This window comes from Terrapene carolina, unplaced genomic scaffold (assembly GCF_002925995.2).
Source record: "Terrapene carolina triunguis isolate 2854851 unplaced genomic scaffold, T_m_triunguis-2.0 Scaffold25295, whole genome shotgun sequence".
NCBI classification, from domain to species: Eukaryota; Metazoa; Chordata; order Testudines; family Emydidae; genus Terrapene; species Terrapene triunguis.
Window position 1 is genome coordinate 21,616 of NW_020689646.1, and position 7,205 is coordinate 28,820.

The following is a 7,205-nucleotide window of genomic DNA, read 5'->3' on the forward strand; positions in this document are numbered from 1 at the left end:
GGGATCTGGAGAACCTTTAATTGGGGACACTGTCTTTCATAACCATTTGTTCCTATAAGGAGTGCTATTGGTGGTGATAAAAGACAACTGGGGTATCTGAGGGAATTGCTTGCATGACCTCTGCTTTGCCAGTGGGGTGAAACCGAAGTCCTCTCTGGCTGATTTGGTGTGCTTAGTAGTGAAGGACCTCCAGCCTTCGGCTGTGACTGCCCTGCTCTAAGCAATTTGTCCTGAATTAATACTCTCAATAGTGCCCCCCCCCAAGAGCACACCTTGTTACACCTTCTATTTCCTAAACATCACTGGTAATTAACTACCTGGATTAACATAAGTTTATTAACCATTAAGCAGTTTATAGAGTATTTACCAGAAACTTTAAAGAGACAAACAGAAAATGATGTAATTGCCCCCAAGTTCCATCTAGTAATATTTCCTTTTCATCTCTGAATTAACCGAATACAGCTATAGACAGGAATCATTTGGTTACACTGTTAATCTCTAACAAGATGTTGGTACACATAGACTACTACAGTAACTAACTTCTTCCAGTTATTTAACACTACAAATCTATATTTCAAAGCTCTAGCCTATCTAAGATGGAATGGCCCTAATTACCATTTACATACTTTTCTAACCTGTCTCTAAAGGGTGAATCTGGCCTGAAAGTTGATTACTCTTTCTGGCCATGTGTCACACAACTGCTTTTGCAAGGCCATGTCACCCGAAAAAGAGAAACTGGAAACAGAGTGTGCCCAAGGGGGAGCTCTGGCAATGGCGTGCTGAAGCAATTGGAGAGACTGGGGAAGCCGAGCCAAAGCTAGCCTCAGGGCCTTGGTGCTTGGCGTGCAGGTTTCTGCTCCCAGAGGGAGGCACTAGAATGGAAGCTGCACTGCGAGAGTGGGCCTAGAAACCCAGAGCCAGAGGCAGGGCCTGAACAGTGCTGTGACTCAAAATCACATGGGTCTTGTTTGTGGATCCCAAACACATTCGGCTGGTGAGTGTCCAGCTGCACAAGCTTGAGTGGAGCTGTGACAGCAAACCTGGAGCTGCTACACAGGTGTGGAAGGGGAGAGGGCCTGGCCAGGGAGGTGCCACAAGATATTTTCTTCACCCATATGTGGCTCCTCTGCCATCTGTGTATCCCCAAGTGCTCTCGTTCCAGAACTGATCCAGCTGGGCTTCCCTGAAGGAAATGTTTCTGGCACACACAATGCCTGTTTGGGGTCAGGGAGAGAGTTTGTGTCTCCCTTGGAAAGTGCTCCCCAGAACGGCAGAGACAGGGAGTCCCTGTTCTAGTGGGTTTTGTCCCATCTCTCTCTCTCTCTCTCTCTCTCTCTCTCTCTCTCTCTCCTGATGTATTTAAGTCCAGCTCTCTCTTTCCTTTATAACTCACCCCCACACACATGTGCCTCACTCTCTCTGTCACTTCTAAGTCCCTGGCCATTACCAACTAGCAGCCTGCAGCTGTGGTAGCCTAACGTCTAGCCTATTTGCTTGCCTATATATCTTTTCTTATAAGTTTCTTATTTTCTTCTGGGTTTGATTATTTCTTTTATTAATAAGTTTACAGATTTATATTAGAGTATATTTCACCTGCAACACAAGGGACCTGCAGGACATATCCTGTATGTTCAGCCAAAGCAGTTAGAATATATGAAAATGTGTGGGGAAAAATGCGGCCAGAACTTCCTGTTGAAGTTGTGGAGGAGTTGGAATAGGGGCTGCAACCTTGGGCATTCTAGATAGGCATGCACCGGAGTTTGCCTCATGCCACAAAATGGGCAGGCATCTGGAATGGGGGTGAACTCTGCTACATAAATGTCCATGCTAGGTGGTACTAGGTCCCGCGACTTAGTATCAGGGCATATGAGGAAGTGAAGCATGTGGAGCATGAGCGTGTAAAGTTGTTCCCTTGGTGGATTTCAGAAATGAATTGGCTGCAGGGTGTGCAGCCAGCTCGGGTTATGAAAGGGAAGGGGCCTAAGGGACGCATGGGACAGGAGCCCAATCAAAATGTCCAGAGATCTTGTGGTGAGATGTTGGTGGGGAGCACCCTCTTTTAGGACTCGTTCAAGGAAAACCCGAGCAGTAGGAAATAAGGTGGGTCCCGCCTCCTGGAATATTTTCATGGGGTCTGAAGGGTGAAGAGCCCCAGGTGAGCTGCAAGATAAATAGGCCATGATTGCCACTCAATGGAGGGCCGAGAACTGGGCCGGCCAAATGCTGGAGGAGTGAGCCCTGGAAAGATGGAAACAAAATACACATACCGTCCAACCAGGAGTGGCACAATTGATCGATGTCGACCTGGACATAAGTAAAGGTGGAATTGTCATCCGGGTGTTGGTCGTGCCAGACATCCACCAGGGAGTGATGATTTATGATCTCTCTCAGGATACCTGCAGTGGTCTGGTTGCTCTCGATCCCTGAGCTATTCTAATCCTCAACAATGGTATTAAAATCCCCACCCAGGACCATGCGAGGAAGGCAGAGGTGTGTTGAAAGAAACACACCCACTCTGGGTCTGCATTCAGGGGGTAGACATTGAACAGATTCAACGTCAGCGCCTCCACACAGGCCTGGAGGTGCAGCAGGCAACCCGCATGATCTCGGCAACTCCCAGCATCTCAGGATGTAGACTGGGGGAGAACAGGGAGGCCACCCCAGCTGAATGAGCACTGAGGTGTCTAAAATATACCTGGTCTCCCCACTCTAGCCACCAACTAGTCTCGGTGGCTGGATCTATGTGGGTTTCCTGCAGACAAACCACAGAATACCCTATGTCACAAAGGAAGGAGAGCACCTGGCATCTGTGGAGACCCACCCTAGAGCCTCTGGTGTTCAATGTTGAAAAGATGGTTGGCTTCAATCTAATGGCTGAGGAGGATCCTTGCGGGCAGGAGGATCCCCAGCCAGCCTTGCAACAATCACTGACCAACCTGAAAGGCTTGTCACAGAAGTTGCGGGCCCACCGGTAGACCAGGATGCCCTGCCTCCCGTTTCCCCTCCAATCTTCCAAAACAGCCCTCGTGGCCCAGAGGACGAGATAGAGGTATCCCCAACACTTGTGAGGGAGCTTCACCTTACCCTCAAAATCAGAGTTGTCCACCAGAAAATGGTGAACCTCATACCACAGAACAGTCGGGGATGGTGTCATAGACCTATGACGACACTCTGGCTAGGCCCCTATTACAACCTGTGGCCCATGGAGATGGGCAGAGAGAGAGCAGACTACCGGTGTGTTGACTGTACCGATGGTGCCGTGCAACCCATGTCTATCTCCAGAATGGGATAGGGAGGTGGAGGGAAGAGAGCCCCTAAAGGGTCAGGGAAGGGAGCCAAAAAAAACCTCCTCCTGAGGTTTGTCCAAGGACAGGTGAAATAGACATCCCATGGGTGGCAGCGGTATGGAAGATGCAGGGGACAGAAATGAGTTGGGCTCTACCAATTTCATAGCCGTGAAAAACGTGGCATGGACCAAGAAATCAGCTGTCCTTCGTGAAATCGGATCTCCTGTGTTGCTGGGAGACTGAGGCTCCTAGCTGCTATTCTGTTGGTTGTGGGGAGGGACGGGAGTAGTCCTTTCCCTGCACGGCTGCTCTTGGTGTGGAGCTCAGACCCACCTTCAGCGGCAGCTCATAAATGGGGGTGGTACACACTTAATTGTATTCTGCAGAAGCCCAGGAGCTGAGCTCAAATCTTCTGTCCCTTCCCCTCCCCTATGTCCCCAGAACTCCTGCCACAGCAGCAGGCACGGAGCTCAGGGCTTCCTCCTGCAGTGGCTCCTGCTGGGTTGGGGGCTTTTGCTCCTCTTTTCTTGTCTCCCCTGCTCCCCCCGCAGCTCCTGCCTCCGCTCTGTGGCTGCGGCTAGGGCTCGGGGGAGCCTGAGCTGAGGGCTTCTTCTGCTGCTCCAACCATGGCACCCTGGTCTCTTCCCCTCCCCCAGCGGCTCCTACTGGGGCTGGAGGCTTGACCGACTGCCAGCTGAAGCTGAGGCAGCCCAGGCTCGGGGCTTCTTCCCTCTTCTGCCAAGCTGCTCCATGTGAATCACATGATGATTGCCATGTTCTGTTCATTCCCTCTCAAGCACCTGGCACTGGGCAGTCAGAAAACAGGCTACTGGGCTACATGGATCATTGGTTTTACCCAGTATGGCCATTCTGATCTTCCTATTTCGACCCCAGATGTATCTGCCTCCTGCTGTAACCCAATATATCCCCACTCCCCTCCCAGAGCTGAGATCGATCCCAGGAGTCCTGATGGGGTCTCTCTCTCCACAGAGTTAGTATCAAAGTAAGAATAAACATTCAAATTTTAACACTAACTAGTGTCCTTAAATGACTTGCCATAAGATGTGAGAACCTATTGGTTTTAGAGATGACTGGGTCGCAGCTGACAAGGGGAGGGGAAGACAGGAGCAAGTGACGGGGCAGCGCCTTGGGGAGAAGACACACAGCAGGGTTGAGGCTTGACAGAAGAGATGGGGCAAGACTGAAATTTCAGGGATCCAGCTACCAGCAATTAGAAAGGTGGCAACCCAGTGAAGTGTACATAGACTGACTCCCCAGTTCATCACATTGGCCTGGTCTACACTAGGCTTTTATGTCGAATTTAGCGCCGTTATATCGAATTAACCCTGCACCCGTCCACACCAGGAAGCCATTTAGTTCGACATAGAGCTCTCTTTAAATCGATTTCTGTAATCCTCCACAACGAGAGGAGTAGCGCTAAATTCGACATGGCCATGTCGAATTAGGCTAGGTGCGGATGGAAATCGACGCTAATAGCTCCGGGAGCTATCCCACAGTGCACCACTCTGTTGACGCTCTGGACAGCAGTCCGAGCTCGGATGCTCTGACCAGCCACACCCCGGGAAAATTTGAATTCCTTTTCCTGTCTGGGCAGTTTGAATCGCAGTTTCTGTTTGGACACCGTGGCGAGCTCAGCAGCAGTGGCAACGATGCAGAGCTCTCCAGCAGAGATGGCCGTGCAATCTAATAGAAAGAGGGCCCCAGCATGGACGGATCGGGAAGTCTTGGATCTCATCGCTGTGTGGGGAGATGAGTCCGTGCTTTCCGAGCTGCGCTCCAAAAGACGGAATGCAAAGATCTATGAGAAGATCTCTAAAGCCATGGCAGAGAGAGGATACAGCCGGGATGCAACGCAGTGCCGCGTGAAAATCAAGGAGCTGAGACAAGGCTACCAGAAGACCAAAGAGGCAAACGGACGCTCCGGATCCCAGCCCCACACATCCCGTTTCTATGAGGCACTGCATTCCATCCTAGGTGCGGCCGCCACCACTACCCCACCCCTGACCGTGGACTCTGAGGATGGGATATTGTCCGCGGCCGGTTCCTCAGCGGACGGGGAAGAGGAGGAAGGAGATGAGGAGGACGAGGCAGTAGACAGCGCTTACAACGCTGATTTGCCCGACAGCCAGGAGCTCTTCATCACCCTCACAGAGATCCCCTACCAACCCTCCCCAGCCGTTATCCCAGACACAGATTCAGGGGAAGGATCAAGCAGTAAGTGTTTTAAATATCTAAACATTTATTTATAACATAACTGGCATATTTAAAATATTAACAATAGCTAAAGTGCTTTAAAACATGTAAACATTTATTTACAACAAAACAGGAAGATTTAAAATATTAACAGTGGGTAAAGTGCTTCAAAACATGTAAACAGGAAAGTCCAAGAAAACGGGAATCTGTGCAAAGTGTATCATGATTAGTCTGTCTTTGGGCGCTTAAATATATAGTCCGAACTATTTTCAAAAAATTTCACAATGTCCGCTTCATGATTATAGTGCCCAAAACGCTGCACTCTTTTGTCCCTCCAAGGGCACCTAAGCCAAAAACTGGTCAATGTAACCGGGGATAGAGGCGACATCCTCCGGGGAGAACTCCTCATATGCCTCCTGCAGGTGTTTTTCCAGCCTCATGAGCAGGTTCCTGGGCAGGGAGAGCTTATTAGGCCCCACGTGGTAGGACACGTTTCCCTGCCACAACGCCAGCAGGTACTCGGGGATCATGGCCTTGCAGAGCATTGCAGCAAATGGCCCCGGTTTCTGCAGGCTGTCCCGAAGCATCCGCTCCTTCTGGCTCTCCGAGACCTTCAGCAGGGTGATGTCTGGCATGACTCCCTGCTGTGAATTAGGTAGGGGAAAGTTAGTATTGGGACTGCTTGCCCGTCCCTTTACAGAACTGCAACCGCCGGTTTACAGCCACGCGGTTTACAGCCGCGAGGGGGTGGGACAGGGGCAGAGTTCATGCTTGCAGGATTGCTGCCAGCAGAGACTCGCATTGCTTTCTATATGAAAGGAGGCCAGTGCCACTCTTAAAGTTTTAAGCAGCCACAAGTCTACGGCTTACCATGTTTGCCATCTAGACAAAGTCCGGTGTCCTGCCCTGCTCCTCAGCTCGCCACAGCAAGACCGCAGGCACTGTAGGCGAGGGCCGAAAATTCGACCTTGTCCTCAGTGCGCGTGTGATAGGTGCTCTGCATGGTCTTGTTCATAGAGAAAGACTATGTTCTCTGTTCACAGATACATTGATCTGTCTCAGGAATTCACTCCCTTTTTCCAATTCCCACAGCCACATCTGCCCAGAGGCTAGCGCACATTAGGAGGAGGAAGAAGAGGACACGGGAAGACATGTTTGCTGAACTACTGGGATGCTCCCGAGCACAGGCAGCCCAGCAGACACAGTGGAGGGAGAACTTGTCCCAAATGCACCGGGCAAACATTGAACGGGAGGAGAGGTGGCGACAGGAGGACAGGCAGGCTACTCAAACGCTGCTTGGACTAATGAGGGAGCAAACGGACACGCTCCGCCGCCTTGTGGATGTTCTGCAGGACCGGAGGCAGGAGGAGAGAGCCCCGCTGCAGTCTCTCTCTAACTGCCCTGCCCCGCCACCAAGTCCCATACCCCCCTCACCCAAAGTCCAAACACGGAGGGGTGGAAGGGGCCGTGAAAAATTTCACTCCACCCCTGCGGACTGCTCTACCACTAGAAGGCTCTCATTCCCCAAAATTTGAAAAGTCCTTTCCTACCCGCCTCACACAAGACCCCGTCCAAGTTTCACCCCCCCGTTCCATGTGCGGTTGTTAATAAAAAATACGTTTCTGTTCATTACTGTTTCCATCCTCTTCTTTTGGAGGAGAGTCTGTCTGAAGGGGGGGGAAGGGGCTTGGTAATTGGACAGGA